This window comes from Eurosta solidaginis, chromosome 4 (genome assembly GCF_040869045.1).
Source record: "Eurosta solidaginis isolate ZX-2024a chromosome 4, ASM4086904v1, whole genome shotgun sequence".
NCBI lineage: Eukaryota > Metazoa > Arthropoda > Insecta > Diptera > Tephritidae > Eurosta > Eurosta solidaginis.
Window position 1 is genome coordinate 245,977,697 of NC_090322.1, and position 20,799 is coordinate 245,998,495.

Consider the following 20,799-nt stretch of genomic DNA (forward strand, 5'->3'; position numbering starts at 1 on the left):
GAGGAGCACGACGCAAATTGGAAGAGAAGCTCGGCCTTAGATCTCTTCGGAGGTTATCGCCCCTTACATTTATTTTTTTTTTTATAACCTTATTTAAATTTATTTTGCATTTTATATAGTATACATATGATTGTATCTCATTTGTATTCATTTTCATTTAATTGCTTCCTTTTCATTCAAGTGCCTTCAACCGGAAACTTTTAGCGTAGCTAACTTTAAACTGTTTAATATTTTCGACGTAGTATTTATAAAAATTTACATATGTATATATTTAAGTATATATACGAATACATTCTAAAAGCGCAATTCTCATGCACTCACTCAACTGCTATACAAAAACAAATAAAGCAAGTTGAAACGAAAAAAAATTAAATATCATTTGACAGATAATTGATTATCAAGTGGCAATCTACGCTGATATGTTCATATAGCAAATGTAATTGTAAATTGAATACGTTGAGGCGCTTATAAATTAATTAATATACAACTTACGAGACTCAAATTAAAGCGACAAATCGGCGGCGTACGATATATATTATTTTAATTTAAAATTTTTCAGAGTACAAACAAAGAATTGTCAAAAGGAATATATCGATTACATTTAAATATCGCTCATTACTACGAGTACAACAATGTGAACACAGTACAGCTGACCAACTGCAATTTGACGAATTGCATGCTGAGTGGCAATAACAATTTAGAAGTGGAATATTACAAATCCGATAACACATACGGAGGCAATAAATAATATATAGATATTAACACTGCCGTTTGACTGAATTGAACGCTTACACGTCAGAGAAGAATTAGGATATAAGCACCACTTCTGAAAAAGAACTAATCGAATGTTTCAAAAAAGAGGTTTTACATTTAGGCTAAAAATCCCATTTGATCTTATATTTAGGGAATATACTGCTGTCCTAAAAAAAAATGTGGGTATCTACTGGGAACTTAACTTGTTTGTAAAATGCCAACAATTTTTTTTTTTGTAAATAATAATGGAGTAATTTGGATCTAATTTTTCTATTACTTAGTTGTAAGATTCAAAAAAAGGACATTGTTACTTGTGATTGTAATACAACAAATCGTTTTCAAAACATAGATGTTAATGCGATCTCCGTTAGTCAGAAATATACGAAACATCATTAAGTTTGAAACATACACAATTCAGAAAAGATAACGAAAGCGCTACAAGTCTCAATATCTCAAATGAGAGTCCAGATAATGGCTATATAAATAAATAAATACATGTACTGCTCCTTTTAATTTTTCTTACAACGGGACGGGACCTGCTTGTTCTATACCTACTTATTATATGCCGACTCCAAACGGCATCTGCAAGGCAAATGAGTTTTCACTGAGAGCTTTTCACGGCATAAGTACACTTGGAGTGCTTGCCAAACACTGCCGAGTGGCGACCCCGTTAGAAAAATGTTTTTATAATTGAAACAACTTTTTTCTAAAAATTTTATGTTGCTTTGCCCGGGGCGTGAACCCAGGATCTCCGGTGTGGTAGGCGGGTCACGTTTCCACTACACCACGCTAGCCGCCCATGACTTTATAGCTCCCTCAAAAAGAGCATATTTTTTCCTGGAGTTTTATATAGAATCTGAACCTGCTAGAAATGTTATTCCAAAAACATCGCGCCATGCAAATTGAGCTACCCTAATGTACATGAAAACCCAACAAAAGTATGCGCCATAAACCTTGCTTCTATAAACACAAAAAAATTTGGATGCCATCACAATGCATAACTCAAATTAAGGTAAAAATCTATCACAGTCTTGCTAATAATGCCAAGAAAACAGAACAATGCAAATCACAGAACGTTCGTATAATGAAAAAAGTGCAATAAATGAAAAGACGGTCAATGTTAAATGCAAAAATGTTACGTGTGTGAATACAACAAAAAATTATAACTGGCAAGCAAAACACTTAAATAATATTGCATAAAATAACAAAATGCGCCAGCAAGGCAGACTTAGTATCCGAACAACACCTAAGTTTAGAACTTGTTGGAGAATGCTACAACCATCTTAAATCTAGGTATAAGCTTTGCAACAACAAAAGAGCATAAAGAGCCAGAAAAAAAGCAGATTGCACAAGAACAAAAAACGTTCAAGGTCGCTCAACGTCCAAGCCGCATTCCAAAAAGAACAAGAAAAACACATATTGAGGCAACTCTGTTAGTTGGAGGATTTCTACATAAACTCGTCTACATTTAGTCTGCATATATGCAACACAGCACACGTCTCTTAATAGCTATCTTTCCTTAAGCTCAACGACGTTTGCAAATTCCATTGTATCTGTGTGAAGTAGACAAAAGTTGCACGGTCAGCCACATAATAAGTAATCACGGCGTATTATCAGCGCGTCTCAAGAAGAATTCGAGATTGAATTGAGCTTGAAAAATTACCATCATCCATCATCCTGCCTCAAGCTGGTTTTACTTACTATATTTTTTTTTGTTCGTAGCAGCGACGTGGCCAGCTGTTGGATAATTTGTTGCTGGTTCTGCAGCTTTGCACCTTTGAGTGCGCATTGAGGTGAGCTGAGGCATAGCTAGATTTGGTGCTAAGCTGCGTTAAGCTGAAGGTTCTTTAAGGTAGGTCTGTTGTGTATGTTTTTTGTGGTCCACCACAAAACAACTAAATTTTTCTATGGCATGCTTGTGGTCAGCAATTGTTGTTGTGGCATATACATATGTATATTTATATTTTTGAATTTACATTATATTTCTAACCATAGCAATTTATCACAATGAATGAATGATTGAAATAAGGCTAAACCAAATCGACTACTTTAGTAGTATTTTGTTAATAGTGTTCTCACTTTAAAATCTGCTTTGAAACTAGAAAAGCTTTCCATTCTAAACTGTTTCTTGGCACGAAGAAAACTAAATATAAAAAAAATAACGATCATCAACTCTTGATTGCTTGGTAAGGACCTAAACTTCAAATATCTATTAGGGGAGCAGTTTAGCAAGTTCAAAAGATATTCGCGTTTCGGCCTAAGGGAAGCATTCACAAGAGAAGCCGAAGCAATATTTTTATCAAAATACTTCTATTCCCACAGATATGAAAGTTGTGGGAATCTTATTTCCACTTTCTGCATGAAATCAAATTAATATAGTATGAACTTTGAGTGGTAAATTTAATTGGAATTAGCATGCGCGAAGTCCAAGTAACTAATTGGCAGTCTTTACAAAAATTATATAAATGCAATCATATAGGGATATACATCGATAGTTCCAATATGTAGACTGAAGGAGTGTAAAAATCTAGCAAAAATTGTGAATCTTTGACATTCTCTAGGTGTAGTGCTTTGTGATTTTTTGTTTGTCCCCTTTTTTACTTTCTTAACATTATTTCCATTTTTCTATCCTTTATTCTTTGAATTTATTTTTCAGTTCTCTCCCCTCGTTTCTTTTGATATATTGTCTCTTCCTTTTCATTTTCCTCCTTTAACTTTCCTTGTTTTCATTACATTCCTTTTTTTTATTTTTTTCTTTCTTCTGCGAAGTTATGGCAGGTGTCTTAAAATGCTTTTCTTCAATTCCAAATTAAAAAATATTTTTTAACTTATAGAAAAAAAAATATTACAAAATTTATTGCTATAGGCCTTGAGCTCGAATTCAAACCCAGAATTCTATTTTCTTAAAATTCATCTCATCCAATTCGTTTCATTTTACTTTGTTTTGTTTTTATTTTTTATTTTACTGCTCTGTTTTTTGTTTTTGTGTATTTTGTTTTGTGTGTAGTGTTTAGTTTTGTTTCATCGTTTTAGCTTTTATTTTATTTGCTGTTCTTGCATTATTGTTGTTTTTTATTGGATTAAGACTTGCTTTGTCTTGTGCTTTTTCTGTATTCTTACGTTTTGTTTTATATTATCGTGTTTTGTAAAGTTGCGTTTTTTTGTTTGTTTCGTATTATTTTCCTTCGTTTCATTTTGTTTTGTTTGGTTGTTAAGTGTTCTGTTGTATTGCGTTTTTGTTTGATTTCATTGTTGTGTTTTGTTGTCTCTTGATTTGTTTATATCTATTTTAGTTGTTTTGCCTTTTCTTTTCTTTATTTTAGATCTATTGTGGGACCACAGGTATTTCATTCTACGTTTTGAGCCCTAATGAATTTCATTACATCTTTTACAGGCACGAAACAACTTGGGTCGACTTATCTAAAAATTTATCATTAAAGGAAAAAAATTTAACACCACATATAGTTGGCTGTTTAAAAGATATATTAATGATTCCTTCCTCTCGTAGAAACTAGTTGTTTGTTAATATTTCCGATCACTTTTAGCTGTCAAATTTGGTTTGGAAACAAATGGGCGTTGCGCCATCTTAACTACCACTTACGTTCGCTGGGGATGATTCGCTCAAGTTTATCCAAACTTTTTTTCTGTTACTTGATACATCATCAAATTTGTACAAAGCGCTTTCGAAGTTGATTTGAGTATTGAGCTTTCTAGCACATTCAAAATTACTGCAACTTCTGATCCAATAGGTGTGGAGTTTTAACTTATGGGCTTGCAGCAACGCTGTAATGCATTATTTTAGCCCTTCGGCTACCGCTGATTCTGTAGTGATAAAATTACCCAATTTAATACATAGCGACACATCTGGCAACGCCATTGCTGACAATGCAAGATGTGTCATTGTGAATGGTGCACTTTGTAAGAAAGAGTAAGAAACATGTTCAATCATATTCTAATAAGAAGTCAGCTATTGTAATACAATAGGGGGACTCATGAAAGCATATAAACATACAAGGTGTAAAATTATATCAATTTACACACGCGGTTATATGAACGCACCTAGTAATACTCTTGATAAACTTGATTGTTTATCAGCTGTATTATTGCCAAACAAAATTTTTTTGATTGTTATACAAATTAAAAAATGCCAAGATTAAGTGAAAAATCAAAACTAAAACGCCTTTACTTGCTGATGTTGGAGATTTCTCCTGTAATGTCTGCAAGGTTGCATTCCTTTGAGTTTACCGCGTTTACACAATGAAATGTGCGCGTAAATTTATACAAATTGTGTAAATGATTTTTCATACAAAATTTGACAGCTCGTTTACGCACTAGATAAATTTATACGTTTACACACTTTATAAGGCATTTATACGGTTACATGAGTCCCCCTAATGTGTAAGACAGTAGGCAAAGTATGTTGTGTAAAATTAAATATAAAAATGACGAATGGCAATAATGGCATCGGCATTTTTATGTTTCACGGCCATCATTAATTTTTCGGCAGCTTTGACAACGAGGTACTATTTTCATAGATACTCTTTCAAGTAGCTTTAAAAATAAAGTAATTATTTAAAATCAAATTTAAATTCGATCCTTGCTTTGTTTTAATGGAAGTAAAAACGTGGCGGAGACGACCACCACGACATATAGGTAAAGTTTAGTGGTTTAGTGGCAATATATGTCATTGCGTCGACCTGGAGGCGGCGCCCTCCAAGATATCCATATCTGTAGCAGGGAACGTAACATGGCGTTCGTCCGAAGGACACAAGCAGGCAACCGAAGGTACGTAACAATTCAATGGAACGCAAACCATTCAAACAGTCCCTACAACCGCCTGCTTTTCTGACAAACTGTCTACACAAAAGCCAACAACACTAACAGTGATTTAGCACCTCAGTTATCTAATAGCTGGGAACTGCCTATCAAAGTTTGTGACAAAACAATGAATGACACTTTGTCTGTGGTGGCTGTCATTCGAACACCAACTCCTTGCGAACTTATAATCAAAGTTATCAAATATCTATTTTAGCTACTGTTTCGTGAGTGGGTGTAGCTGTGCATAGACTAGATCTATCAAGACATCGGAAAAAAAAAACATATATACACACCTATGGAATAATCTCATTTTACATACTCGTGCATGACGAATTACACACCATAAGCCAACAAATGAATAAATAAAAATAAATAAATAAACACATAAAGTAATTCACTGCCGGTTTTTACCAAGTCTTTTGCATAATACATTAAATAATGTTATTTCAGTTGCATTATTACCTCAAGCATCAGCTACATTACCCGCACTCTCCTGCAAAACAGCACAGAGTGTAGAGCACGAAAAGTTAATAAATATCAACCCCAGGCAAAAGAGATATTTAAATGCAAACAATAACTGAATTGAGGTGAACTAAATACGATATAAAATAAATATAAATACCATGTTCACAAGGCAAAAAAAACAAAAAAGATTTTATTGAAAAGAACTGAAAACATTTCTTGCATATAATGGTTACCAGCAAACGGTGGGTGAGGATTTGGCACTAGGCTATTGTTTGCATGTGCTACACTGATGTTCCATAAATAGATAGCAGAGTAGTTATAAAAAAAATGAAAGAGGGCGTAAAAACAAAAATAAGACCTGTTTCGAATTAATAAAAAAATTGTCCATATTTGGCTCGTGAGGAACTGGTCAGCCTAAAGAGTACTAAAAAAAGATAAAATCCGAAATCGTTACTATTTAATAATAAAAAAGTCCAATTATCTGCTTCATACAAACTCCAGATAAATACCGAATCATTTCATCTCGAAAACTTAAGACAACTAGTCAAAATTTTAAGAGCGTTTAGTTATCACATAAACCCAAATACATACAGTTTATAACGACCATAAATTGGTTCCAAAAACAAGCCCGAAATGTCATTTACCAAAACCCGAAGCGAAGTCTTCCTAAAGATATTTTGAACACATCCAAGTGTCGTAGTAATTGGTAACAGATGCCCAACTGGTAATAAAATCATATCAAAGTCAACGCGACTACATTCTTATCTAATCCTGAAATTCTATTTATTTATTTATTCAAAAGCTAAAATAATAATATAGCTGTAAAGCCATAGCAACAAGGGCCTTAGGCTACTTAATCCTGAAATTGTGTCGAAGTTATTCTTCAAATGAATAATTTGGTTTTTTTTATTAGTTTTTACGACAGGGTGGATAATTGATGTATATTGGAAGGATTTTCCGCCATCCCTTGACACACCAGTTTCGGTGGTGTGCCAACTTAAGTGATGTTTTCCATTCTGATCTCTCGTTATCGCTTATACTATATTTAAAGTTCGTAGTTGCATGAGCAGGTATTGACAAGTTGGATGTTTGTGAATGTGTGTGTGTTGTGTTTTCTTTTAGAAACGGCGGTGGTTCTTGTAGGGATTTACTACACGTTGTTATGAAATACTTGTTATTGTTAAAACTTTAATTTTTCTTTAAAAATCGAGTTTAAAATTTTTATATTTCATGTTGTATCTGATGTGAAAATTTTCATATTACTTTACTTTTGAATTTATCTTTAAACGAATATTTAATTAAAAATGTATCGTGAATATTGAACGAATAAATTTATTGAACAATACCAGATGGGTTGAATATCCATAATTACATATCCTGAATATCCAGATGAGTTGAATATCCATAATAACATATCCTGAATATCCATAATAACACATCCATAAAAGTTCTCACTGATCATTTTGTGTGGTTAGCTGTGACGGGTAGAAGTCAGTAACATTAGTAGTTTGACCCTTTCTGTGTGTTTGTTGTAAGCAAGTTTTTAAGGTTCAAATATTGTGTCAGTGTTTTATATTTATACCGTCCAATGTTCTTTGTTTGTTTTGCCTGTACGTGAAGGACCTTGAATTTTTTATAGATGTTTGCTGTGAAATATTTCGTCCATGTGATGCGCGAAGTTGGACTCTGGTATGGTGGTTGGATTCAATGTTTTTCTGTTAGATCTCGAATGCGTTATCTGAACCTCGTGCTTACATTTCGTCCAGTTTGCCCAAAGTAACTGTGTTGGCATTCGCACGCAAGCTTGTATACGCTGTGGCTGCTAAATGGATGCTCTGAGCTAGTGTTAGTTCTTAGTTTTCGCCCTCAATTGCTTGATGTTTTGAACGCTGTGCTCATATTGTATTTTTAAAAAAGGTTTGCCAATTTATATGTGGCCCTTCCAGTATGTCATTGGCGCCCAAGTGTTTGTACTTTCCTTTTCATTATTTATTTTTTGTTCGCACTGGTTTCTTTTAAGTTTTTTTCTAGTGGTTTTTTATATCCGTTATTTGCAGCAATGTTATACATATGTATATTACTCCAAGCTCTCTGTCTTTTATGCTCTTGTGTCAGAGGTATTCTTTCAAGCTTATGTATGAAGTGTCTTAATATAATATAAATAGAAGAGAAACGACAACAACAGATCAGTACAAAAAATGAGCCTGAAGACGGCACTTCGCCAAAACCGGTTTGTTCCCAAAACAAATTTGACAATGGATGACGGAAAATCACAAAAAATCGAAATTACTCCAAAACGATAATAAATTTATCCAATAATTCTAAAATCAATGCTAAACAATTCTCATCAATTATTTGAAAACAAAATATATGATAATGTGTTCTTTATTTAAAGTTTTCGTATAAAGATATTTGAAATGTTTCCTCCAATTTAAAGCAAAAGCAACATGTCATTTCATTCATTCATTAACAGTTAAATGTGGCGTGATAAATGGATACTACCGCACATTTTACTTAACTCATTAAATTTTATTGTTTTTATAATTTAACAATATTTGCCACACATTTGCAAAATCAGCTGTGAAAAAATTGCAGCGATCGCCCGAAAAGCGATCGACAGCTTACATGCATATAGCAAATTACAACTATGTTTATATTCCATTTACCGCTATTTAAGTTGCAAAAAGAAAAAATTTAATAAAGAAATAACTAAAACATTGTACAATAAAAATTTGCAAAATAATGGGCTGAATTTTTTATTATCCAACATAGTGCGAACATGCGCCAGGGTAATAAATTTAAATTTAAAAAATATTAGCGCCGACAAATGGAAAGAGAAATATTGTTTACACGTGTTTAATAGATTGGAATGTTAATAAATTTGATCACCCCATCATTACTAGAAAACATGAACATCAATTTATGGAAAATTCCGATGGTACAATCCTCAATGAAAAGTTGTCTTATGATTGTAGTATCTTTTTATTATATATTCAATAATTGGGAAGTAGAATCATAGTATATTTTTCTTTTTGTCATTGCATTTAGTTATGTAGGTTAAATTATTGTTCTGTCTCTTACCTTTACTCCTATTCACTGTTTTTGAGTTTTGGATCATTTTGTGACTGTTTTTTGATCATTTCCGTAGTGTTTTCAGAGTTACTTGGGCATCATTTGAAAAGCATTTCGGGATCGTTTTCAAGATCAATGTGAGATTATTTCGGAAACATTTGTGAATCATTCGAGATTAATTTTGAGATCAATTCGAACGGTTACAGGATAATTTTGAGATCGTTTTCCGGATTAAGTTAGGAACATTTGTGAATAATTTCGTCATAGTGTTTAAGATAATTTGGAGCTATTTTCAGAACATTTCGTGATCATTTAGGGATTGTTTATGAGATCATTGCAGTGTGGCATTACCACAATACAAGGTATTTGTATTTATGTAAATGCCAGAGTGAGTCTAGCTTGTAATGTAAAACCAAATGAATTTCACTTTCGACCACACGCAAATAACTCATAGCGGCATAGATAAGTTATATTGAATCCAGCGGGGAGCCGTATCCGTTTACAGTTTAACCCGTATGCGTCACGCTGACCAGCTCACGTATCGATCAGCATGACTGATCGACAGCGTCGGTTTGTCAATGTGACTGCCCAAATATTATTACATAGTTAGGTAATAAGAATATTTTGCTGACTTGGTAAATAGAAATCAGAATGTAGTTATTTTTAGTGTGTAAGTATTGTATGTAAAAATTGTAATAGTGTTGGAAGACATTTTTACTATAAAAGAGAAAGTATTTCTTAATAAAATATTATAGCAGTACGATTTCAGGATAAATTGGGTTCAATTGGGACTATTTCGAAATTTATTTTCTGGGTTACTTCAGAATAATTTTGGGAATCATTGCAGGATGGTTTCTTAGGTCAGTTTGGGACTATATTTGGAATATTTGGGATTTTTCTTGACATAATTTTAGGACTATATCGGGATAATTTTGGGATCAATTGGGAACTATTTTCAGGGTTACTTCAAGATCATAAATTCAGGATAAATTGGGATCAATTGAGACTATTTCGAAATTTATTTTCTGGGTTACTTCAGAATCATTTTGGGTATCATTGCAGGATGGTTTCTTAGGTCAGTTTGGGACTATATTTGGAATATTAGATTTTTCTTGACATAACTTCAGGACTAAATTGGGATAATTTTGGGTTCAATTGGGAACTATTTTCAGAGTTACTTCAAAATTAATTGGTTTTACGGCTCAATTTCGGGTCTATCTCCGAAGCCATCAGGGATTGTTTTCGTTATCATTTTGCGCTATTCCGAATACTTCCAGTACACTTTACTGATTATTTTCGCGACCATTTTAGGAGTGTGTTACAGATTATAGAGGGACAATTCCGGATTGCTTCGGATATCTGTAGTATCACTGGAAATAGGTTTTCAGTTTTTCTAAATCGGTAAAACCTCAATCTGGCATCTTTTTTTCTTCTTAATAACTTACAAAATGTTTCACCCTGTACCTAACACTATCTTTGCTAAGCCCTATGCCGCCAGCGGGATTATTTTTGCATTAAATTTCCCGGTAGTTGACTTTTACCCCATATACTTATGTATGTATGTATGTATGTAAATTTTGCGATTTTACTTTTCGAAGTGGAAAGCTTATTCATTTGTCAATATATGTATGTTATGTGTTGTACTAACAGTTGTTGCTAATGACAGTTGCTCACCACTAATGCCTTAACAATTGTGTAAATACAGCTTAAAAGCAATACAACGGAATAAAATAATTGGCAGAGGAAAAAAGTTATCACTCGGCCGTGTAACTTTTTGTTGATCTCTGCGAATGTGCGGGCCGAATGAAGGTAGTGAAATGACAAATTTAATTGTTTAAGCCATAAGTTGATTCATTGCTATTTTTGCTGATAAAGTAGTTTCTTTTACTCAGTGTTTTTGTTGCGTATAAACTAGAGCTTACGATTTCTCGAACATGTTCAAGAAGAGATTTCTCGCGAGTCTCGCCTTCTCGCGAGATTCTCGAATCCTGAATTACTCGTAAGGCTCGTGAGATTCTCGAATCTCGAATTACTCGTAAGGCTTGCGAGATTCTCGAATCTCGAATTACTCGTAAGGCTCGTGGGCTTCTCGACATTCAACTTAATCGATTCATTGCTGTTTTATATAGAGCTTACGATTTCTTCTGGAGCACAAGCCAAAATGTCCGCAAAACCACAAGTAAAAAACCCCGAAATGTATAGAATATTGCCAATGCAGCGACTGAATTGAAAGTCGAGAAGTTCGCGAGCCTTACGAGTAATTCGAGATTCGAGAATCCCGCGAGAAGCCGTGTTCTTGATGGCTCGATGGAAAATAAAATATTGCGAACAAAATTATATGTATAATAAATAACATGTTTTGAGTTAAACGTCATTGAAGAAATATAATCAACAAAAAAGTCACAATTAAAAAAACCAAGTTTATAAATACTGTCCATAGAACCTCTCTGAAGTTGGCAAGACAACTTTTACGTGGAAAAAAATTACCTATTGGGAAAATTGCCGTGAATTTGCCGTAATTTATCCGTGAAACAAAAAAATTTGCCGTGGCCATATTTTAGAAAATACAGGGTGGCACGCCAACTTCACGTGAAGTTAGCGCGCCACCCTCAGAAAACCACCTTAGAGACCAGCTAGGAAAATAATTCTTGCACACGAATTTGCCGTAAATTTGCCGTAGATAAGTGGCATATTATATAATTTCGAAAAAATAAAATTTAAATTTTTTTTATGGTGCACCGCCAACTTCACGTGAAGTTAGCGTGCCACTTTTCGAAAACCACCTTAGACACCAGTTAGGAAAATAATTCTTGCACGTGAATTTGCCGTAAATTTGCCGTGAATTATCCGTGAAACCAAAAAATTTGCCGCGGCCATGTTTTAGAAAATACAGGGTGGCACGCCAACTTCACGTGAAGTTAGCGTGCCACCCTCAGAAAACCACCTTAGAGGCCAGCTAGAAAAATAATTCTTGCACACGAATTTGCCGTAAATTTGCCGTAGATAAGTGGCATATTTTATAAATTCGAAAAAAAAAAAAATTCAAAAATTCAAATAATTTTTTTTTCCAATTTATAAAATATGCCACTTATCTACGGCAAATTTACGGCAAATTCGTGTGCAAGAATTATTTTTCTAGCTGGCCTCTAAGGTGGTTTTCTGAGGGTGGCACGCTAACTTCACGTGAAGTTGGCGGTGCACCATAAAAAAAATTTGAATTTTCATTTTCGAATTTATAAAATATGCCACTTACCTACGGCAAATTTACGGCAAATTCGTGTGCAAGAATTATTTTCCTAGCTGGCCACTAAGGTGGTTTTCTGAGGGTGGCACGCTAACTTCACGTGAAGTTGGCGGTGCACCATAAACAAAATTTGAATTTTCATTTTCGAATTTATAAAATATGCCACTTACCTACGGCAAATTTACGGCAAATTCGTGTGCAAGAATTATTTTCCTAGCTGGCCACTAAGGTGGTTTTCTGAGGGTGGCACGCTAACTTCACGTGAAGTTGGCGGTGCACCATAAAAAAAATTTGAATTTTCATTTTCGAATTTATAAAATATGCCACTTACCTACGGCAAATTCGTGTGCAAGAATTATTTTAATAGCTGGCCACTAAGGCGGTTTTCTGAGGGTGGCACGCTAACTTCACGTGAATTTGGCGGTGCACCATAAAACAAAATTTGAAATTTTTTTTTCGAATTTATAAAATATGCCACTTATCTACGGCAAATTTACGGCAAATTCGTGTGCAAGAATTATTTTCCTAGCAGGCCTCTAAGGTGGTTTTCTGAGGGTGGCACGCTAACTTCACGTGAAGTTGGCGGTGCACCATAAAAAAATTTGAAATTTTTTTTTTTCGAATTTATAAAATATGCCACTTATCTACGGCAAATTCGTGTGCAAGAATTATTTTTCTAGCTGGCCTCTAAGGTGGTTTTCTGAGGGTGGCACGCTAACTTCACGTGAAGTTGGCGTGCCACCCTGTATTTTCTAAAACATGGCCGCGGCAAATTTTTTGGTTTCACGGATAATTCACGGCAAATTTACGGCAAATTCACGCGCAAGAATTATTTTCCTAACTGGTGTCTAAGGTGGTTTTCGAAAAGTGCCACGCTAACTTCACGTGAAGTTGGCGGTGCACCATAAAAAAATTTAAATTTTATTTTTTCGAAATTATATAATATGCCACTTATCTACGGCAAATTTACGGCAAATTCGTGTGCAAGAATTATTTTCCTAGCTGGTCTCTAAGGTGGTTTTCTGAGGGTGGCACGCTAACTTCACGTGAAGTTGGCGGTGCACCATAAAAAAATTTGAAATTTTTTTTTTTTCGAATTTATAAAATATGCCACTTATCTACGGCAAATTCGTGTGCAAGAATTATTTTTCTAGCTGGCCTCTAAGGTGGTTTTCTGAGGGTGGCACGCTAACTTCACGTGAAGTTGGCGTGCCACCCTGTATTTTCTAAAACATGGCCGCGGCAAATTTTTTGGTTTCACGGATAATTCACGGCAAATTTACGGCAAATTCACGCGCAAGAATTATTTTCCTAACTGGTGTCTAAGGTGGTTTTCGAAAAGTGCCACGCTAACTTCACGTGAAGTTGGCGGTGCACCATAAAAAAATTTAAATTTTATTTTTTCGAAATTATATAATATGCCACTTATCTACGGCAAATTTACGGCAAATTCGTGTGCAAGAATTATTTTCCTAGCTGGTCTCTAAGGTGGTTTTCTGAGGGTGGCACGCTAACTTCACGTGAAGTTGGCGTGCCACCCTGTATTTTCTAAAATATGGCCACGGCAAATTTTTTTGTTTCACGGATAAATTACGGCAAATTCACGGCAATTTTCCCAATAGGTAATTTTTTTCCACGTAAAAGTTGTCTTGCCAACTTCAAAGAGGTGTCCATAGAGCGATTAAGTAAGAATGTCGAGAAGCTCGCGAGATTTACGAGTACTTGGAGACACGAGAATCTCGCGAGAAGTCGAGTTTTCGATTTCTCGGGTCTAGAAAATCTCGCTTGTGTTCGAGAAGAAATAGTAAGCTCTAGTATAAACTGCTTTAGTGGCAAATACCACGTTATACTTAAATAATTGCATTCTTGGGGATTTAATAAAATTTGGGATTAAATAAATAATTGATTGCATTTAAAATCGAACTTGTAATCAAATTGATTGCTATAAATGATTTTCAATTATGTTAGATTTAAAATTTTACAACTATATAAATTTTTTATTGCAATAAATTTTGTGTCACAATTATAAAAGTGTATACTCAAATATTGTCCTAAAATTCTAAATAAAAATTTTTAAATTTGAAAAAATAAAACGAATGTTGGAATATTTGGAACTGTTTCGTTTTTTCGTACTTTTATCTAAATTAAGGAAAATAAAATATAAAGGTAGAAAGGTAGAAACTGATAAAATTTAAAAAATCAAATCAAAGAGATTTTGTTACCGAATTGCAATTAAAGATTTTCAATTAATTGTAGATTTAAAATTTTACGGCTAAACACTTATTTGATTGCAATAAATTTAGTGTCACAATTGTAAAAGTGTGATATAATAAATTAATAAAGAATATAATAAAAATAATAAAAAATTAATTAATTAATAATAATAAATGAAATTTCAATGGATTTAAAAAACCACGAATTTTCAAATTTTTCGAAAACTCTTTCGGAACTGTTTACATTCCTTTCGTAATACAGTTCATTGAAGTTTTTTGGAGACTTTTAAAAAAAATTTCTAATTTTCAATTTTTTCGAATTTAACTCGAATTTTGTTAACACACTTACTAAAAAATTATAAAATGGACAAAATTAACAAAAAAAAAAAACAACAAGTAAAGGTGTCTAAGTTCGGGTGTAACCGAACTTTATATACTTAGCGTGAGCTTCAATTGTACATTTCATTTCAGATAAATTACTTTTCTACATAACACGTGGCACTGCCCGTTTAAAAAATGTCGCCCCATTTCCTCTTCCAATAAAACTTGATAAGTGAAATATAATTGATTCAAAACTATTTTTTGCTAAGTTATAGCTTATTATTCTAGTCTACGACCCTATTAAACTTGTTTTATATCTAAGTTGCCGTGGTCTATAACCGATCCCGTCCATTTTTACTAGAAATATTTTCTGCTATAAGGAAAATATGTGTACACAATTTAATTACCATATGTTAATTTTTCTTCGAGTTATAGCTCCCGAAACGTAGAAAATTGCTTAGTGCATTATGTGTCACGTCCATTTTTTTAAATTTGAAGTTTTTCCTTTTTATTGTTATAAATCCACTTGGGAAATAAAATATCATTGATATAAAGCTCTTTTTTGCAAAGATACAGCTTATTTTATTCGTCCACGACCCTTTTAAAAATATTTTATATAAAAGTGGGCGTGGTCCTTAACCGATTTCGTTAATTTTTCTTCAAAGCATTCCTTATAGTAAAGGCAACCTCTCTACCGAATTTTGTTACGATAGGTTTAACGATTTTTGATTTATGATTATTAATATTTGTAAAATTGATTTTATCACAAGTGGGTGGTGCCACGCCCATTTAAAAAAAATTTCAAATTTTTATCAAGAGTCTCAATATCAGTCCACACGTCAAATTTCAACATTCTAGGTGTATTATTTACTAAATAATCAGGTTTTTTGTGTTTTCCAAAATGTTATATATATAAAAAGTGGGCGTGGTTAACATCCGATTTCGCTCATGTTCAATACCAATCTATTCTGGGTCCAGATAAGCTCGTGTACCAAATTTGGTGAATATATCTCAATATTTACTCAAGTTATCGTGTTAACGGACGGACGGACATGGCTCAATCACATTTTTGTTCGATACTGATGATTTTGATATATGGAAGTCTATATCTATCTCGATTCCTTTATACCTGTACAACCAACCGTTACCCAATCAAAGTTAATATACTCTGTGTGCAAAGCACTCTCGAGTATAAAAATTGAAAATAACTGATGTAATTTGGAAGTAATTTTTGCTTGAATGTTTTTACAGGCAGATTTATGTATGTGTGCATGCAAGTAGTTCAAATTCGATTTTAGTTTCTAACAAAAATTGAGGTTAACGCAAACCGAATTGGTTTGAAATTGTGCGTACGTGTTTTGCCGGTAGTTTTTTAACTTCCCGCTATGACGCATACGCGCTAAGTCAATGCATAGCCAAAAGCTGAGTGAAGTGATACGTTTTACCAAAAATAAAATAAAATTAAATAGATAAAACAAGAAAACAGCAACAACAATTAGAGCTACTACAACTTTATTTTGTTATATAAAAAAAAATAACAATCACAAAACAAGTGAATGAAACAATTTCGAATCTTATGAAATGAAAAGCACTTCATTTTTGGAAAATTTTAGGACGGCACGAATTTTTGAATAAAACAATCAAAATAAGTAACAAAAACTATTAGCGAATTTTAACAGCAATTTTTTTTTTTTTTTCGTTAACTAAAAAAACCTTAATAAAATATGAAACAAAGAGCATTTTAACCAGAACTGTTAAATAATGATTACTAATGGTGATGATTAGCCGTTCCATTGATTATTTTCTTTAAACGCCATTTAATGATTACTTACCATTATTTTCTATTTTTAATGATTACTTTCCAATTAATTAAAAAAAATAATCAAAAAAATCATGATTTGGCGACCACCGTGGTGTGATGGTAGCGTGCTCCGCCTATCACACCGTATGCCCCGGGTTCAACTCCCGGGCAAAGCAACATCAAAATTTTAGAAATAAGATTTTTCAATTAGAAGAAAATTTTTCTAAGCGGGGTCGCCCCTCGGCAGTGTCTGGCAAGCGCTCCGATTGTATTTCTGCCATGAAAAGCTCTCAGTGAAAACTTATCTGCCTTGCAGATGCCGTTCGGAGTCGGCATAAAACATGTAGGTCCCGTCCGGCCAATTTGTAGGGAAAAATCAAGAGGAGCACGACGCAAATTGGAAGAGAAGCTCGGCCTTAGATCTCTACGGAGGTTATCGCGCCTTACATTTATTTATTTTTTTTTTATTGAAAAAATCAAAAAATAATCAAAAGTAATCAAAAGGGCCTTTTTTGATTACTTTTGATTATTTTTGATTTTTCCGATTATTTTTGATTTTTTTTTTGTTTTTTTGATTACTTTTGATTTGTTGAAAGTAAAGTTCTTGTTTGTTGCATGCACGGAATAATTTCTACATACAAGTACATTTTAGGATGCAATATTAAATCGTAACCGCTTATCGAGGCAAATATATACATGCAACATATAGGGCGAATGGTATATGAGCATTGATCTAAACATATTCTCCGGTAAGTATATACACGTACATAATTTGCTACACTCATTATATAAAATATTAACGATCCTCTATGGTTCATCCTTAAGTCAGGCCAATTTTGTTTTGTATACAATATTAATATGTATGCATATCCCTATTTTGGATTACGTTATGGCTATGCACTGATTGTTTTGTAATCAAAGTTTATGATATTGTTCGCTTTATTTTAGTAATATTGGTTTCATATCATCGCCAGTGTGGGGCAATGTTCTGCAACAAAAGGTGGGCTGAAAAATTTGGAACAAAATGAGCTGTATAGTTATCTGGGTGATTCATATACTAGCATGGACATTTGGAAAACACAAAGTGCGTTGAACTGCAAAACTCTTCAATACGCCTTTAACTTCTTCTGTTCCTGTTGAGCGATTATTTTCCTTTGAAGGAATTATAAATGCTCCAAGGCGTCAGTCATTGTCGGAGGTTTCATTTGAAACCTTAATACGCACTCCCCATTCTATTCATCGGAAACACTTATAGACACGATAATTGTAGGTGGGTATGTACATACATATGTACAGATATGCCTAGATAAGCGCTCACGATATACCGGTACATCCTCCAATGTACTTATATGTACAAAGTAATCAGTACATAGCCATAACATAATCCAAAATAGTGGATATATTAATTTTGTATACAAAACAAAATTGGCTTGACTTAAGGATGAAACATAGAGGACCGTTATTATTTTATATAATGAGTGTATCAAATCATGCACGTGTATATACTTACCGGAGAATATGTTTAGATCAACGCTCATATACCATTCGCCCTATATGTTGCATGTATATATTTGCCTCGATAAGCGGTTACGATTTAATATTGCATCCTAAAATGTACTTGTATGTAGAAATTATTCCGTGCATGCAACTAACGAGAATTTTTCTTTCAACGAAGCACAAAAATAATTAAAAATAATAAAAAAAAATAAAAAATAAAAAAATAAAAAATAATAATAATAATAAAAAATAAAATATAAATAAATAAAAAAAAAATAAAAAAAAAAAATAAAAAATAATCGAAAAATAATCAAAAGTAATCAAAAACGCCTTTTTTGATTACTTTTGATTATTTTTGATTTTTTTAAATAATCGGAGAAAATCATGATTTTTTTTTTGATTTTTTTCTAATGGTAATCAATTAGTAATTGCTTCTTACGGAAAACAATTGAAATAATCATTGGCCATTAAAATAGGCATCTAATTAATTGATTACTAATGCTAATTCAAATTTAACAGGTCTGATTTTAACCAGCTTCGAAATTTTTATTTTTTAATTTTAAAGTGTTTTCCTAAAAGTTCTGAAATATTTTCGTAAAAATCCAAAATTAAAGTGTTTAAAAATCTTCGAAATGTTTACTTAGACCATTTTAGACAAAGTACAACTTTTAAACCTCTCAAAATTCGCATTGACTTTCAAACAAATTTTCTTCCAAAGGGTGTTTCAAATTTTTTTTCATACAAAGTGTGAACACCCTTCGGAAATAAAAATGTTACAAAGATTTTGAAAGACTTCTTCAATCTTAAACTTTTTGAAAATTGGTTTTCAAAATTTTCATTGTACAGTTCTTTCGATTTTTTTTTTTTTGGAAATTTACAAAAGCAAACACCAACCGTTAAAATTTGCCCATAATTTTTTCTGCAAATTTTTTAAACTCAGGTGTATTGTTTTATTTTTTTATTTTTTTTATAACTGCTTTTTTTGCTATAAATCTCATTTTTCTCATTTACTTATAAACACATCAAAAGAAATAACAACGCGAAATTTTCGCAATCTCAAACAAAAAATTCGTTTCAGTTTACCGTTACAGGTCATTCTAAATAGCGTAACAATAAATTTGACCATTTGCATGCATGAATGTGATTCAAGTGTACGTGATGTGATTTCTGATATCAATTCATGATATACATACATATATGTACGATTTGGTCACGAAATTTTTTGGAAATAATTTTTTTGGAATTTTTTCTTCGATTTATTTATTTAAATTAAAATTGCAATACTGTAGAATACAAACATTTGCGCCAAGAAAAATTAATTAAAATTAAATATTGTTTATAAACAAGAAATATTGTACTGATTCAGAAAACGTGACCTTTCAGCAAAATTGTTAAATTGAGTTTCATAGTAGAAAATGTGATACCCTTATTTCTTCAATTAATTTTTTTTTTGTTTTTTTTTTTTTTGTTTTTTTTTTTTTGTGAATTTAACAAAAAACATATATAAATTTTGTAACTAAAGCTATGAAATTGATATTGATTTGCTAGCGTTTTTGGAAAACTTCGAAAATGTGTGAAAACTTTCTGAAAGATTCGTACTTTTTATTTAGAGCTTTCTGCATTTTTTTGAGTATAGAGTTTGTGTATGTAGCCCAATCATTTAAGTATTTTTTTATACAAGCTATAGGTCCCACAAAACTCGTTTTGGTATATGACTTTTTTTTCGATAATAAAGCTTCCATACTATGGGAGAAAATCTGAAACATCTTTCAGAAAAAAAATTGGCAAAAACCAATGAAGACTTTGAAAGACTAAATTTGCATACTCAAACAAATTTAGAAAACTTACAACCTTCAGAGATTTATATTATTATGTAGAGAAGATTGAGGTCCCCGTTTGCGACTACACTCCAATCGTCTTCCGTCAAAAATTATAAAAAAAAATGATTTCGAAAAAATTCGAAATTTTGAGAAATGCTCAAAAATGTCCATGAAAATTTTAAATTCCACTCAGATTTTTCAGTGCGATTATGCAGGCTGAAAAATACAATTTTGAAGTCGCTTAAAATTCGCAATGATTTAAAAAAAAACGTTCGAATGGTGTTTTAGATTTTCTCTTTTTTTTTCCTATTTTTATACAGAACAATATCTGAAAGACTAACAAATAAAATTGCAAAAATTTCAATGGCACTACAAAAGTGCATACTCAAAAAGGTTCTGAAATTCTAAATAGTTTGAAATTTTTATAAAGATTTTTGAAATTTCCCAGAAATGTAATTTTTTCGAAAACAGTTTCTATATTGGTTTCCATAATTTTCATTCGTTTGGAGTGTCGCCTTCCGTCAAAAATAACTTGTAATAAATAAAGCTTGGCGCCATGCTATGTTCTTAACAATTTGATGCTCAAAATCTCCAGAAACACTTAAAATGAAATAAAAATTATTTCTTAGTGACAATAAATTTGTCAAACGTCGTGCCTAACAACGCATCTAAATGATAATTGTACATCATTTCACTTTTTCGCATTTTATGAGTTTTGTTGCTCAATTCATTTTTACGTACAGCAGCGAATAGAAAAATAGCAGTGGCAATTTTGATATTTTCGATATTTTAAGA

At 32.5% G+C, this 20,799-nt stretch overlaps 1 protein-coding gene across 8 annotated transcripts in view; it reads right to left on the bottom strand.

Annotated features, from left to right (window-relative positions):
* The window catches only part of Drak (Death-associated protein kinase related), a 458,585-nt gene that overhangs the window by 381,857 nt on the left and 55,929 nt on the right, over positions 1-20,799 (bottom strand). The gene's annotated exons all lie outside the window — the stretch shown is intronic.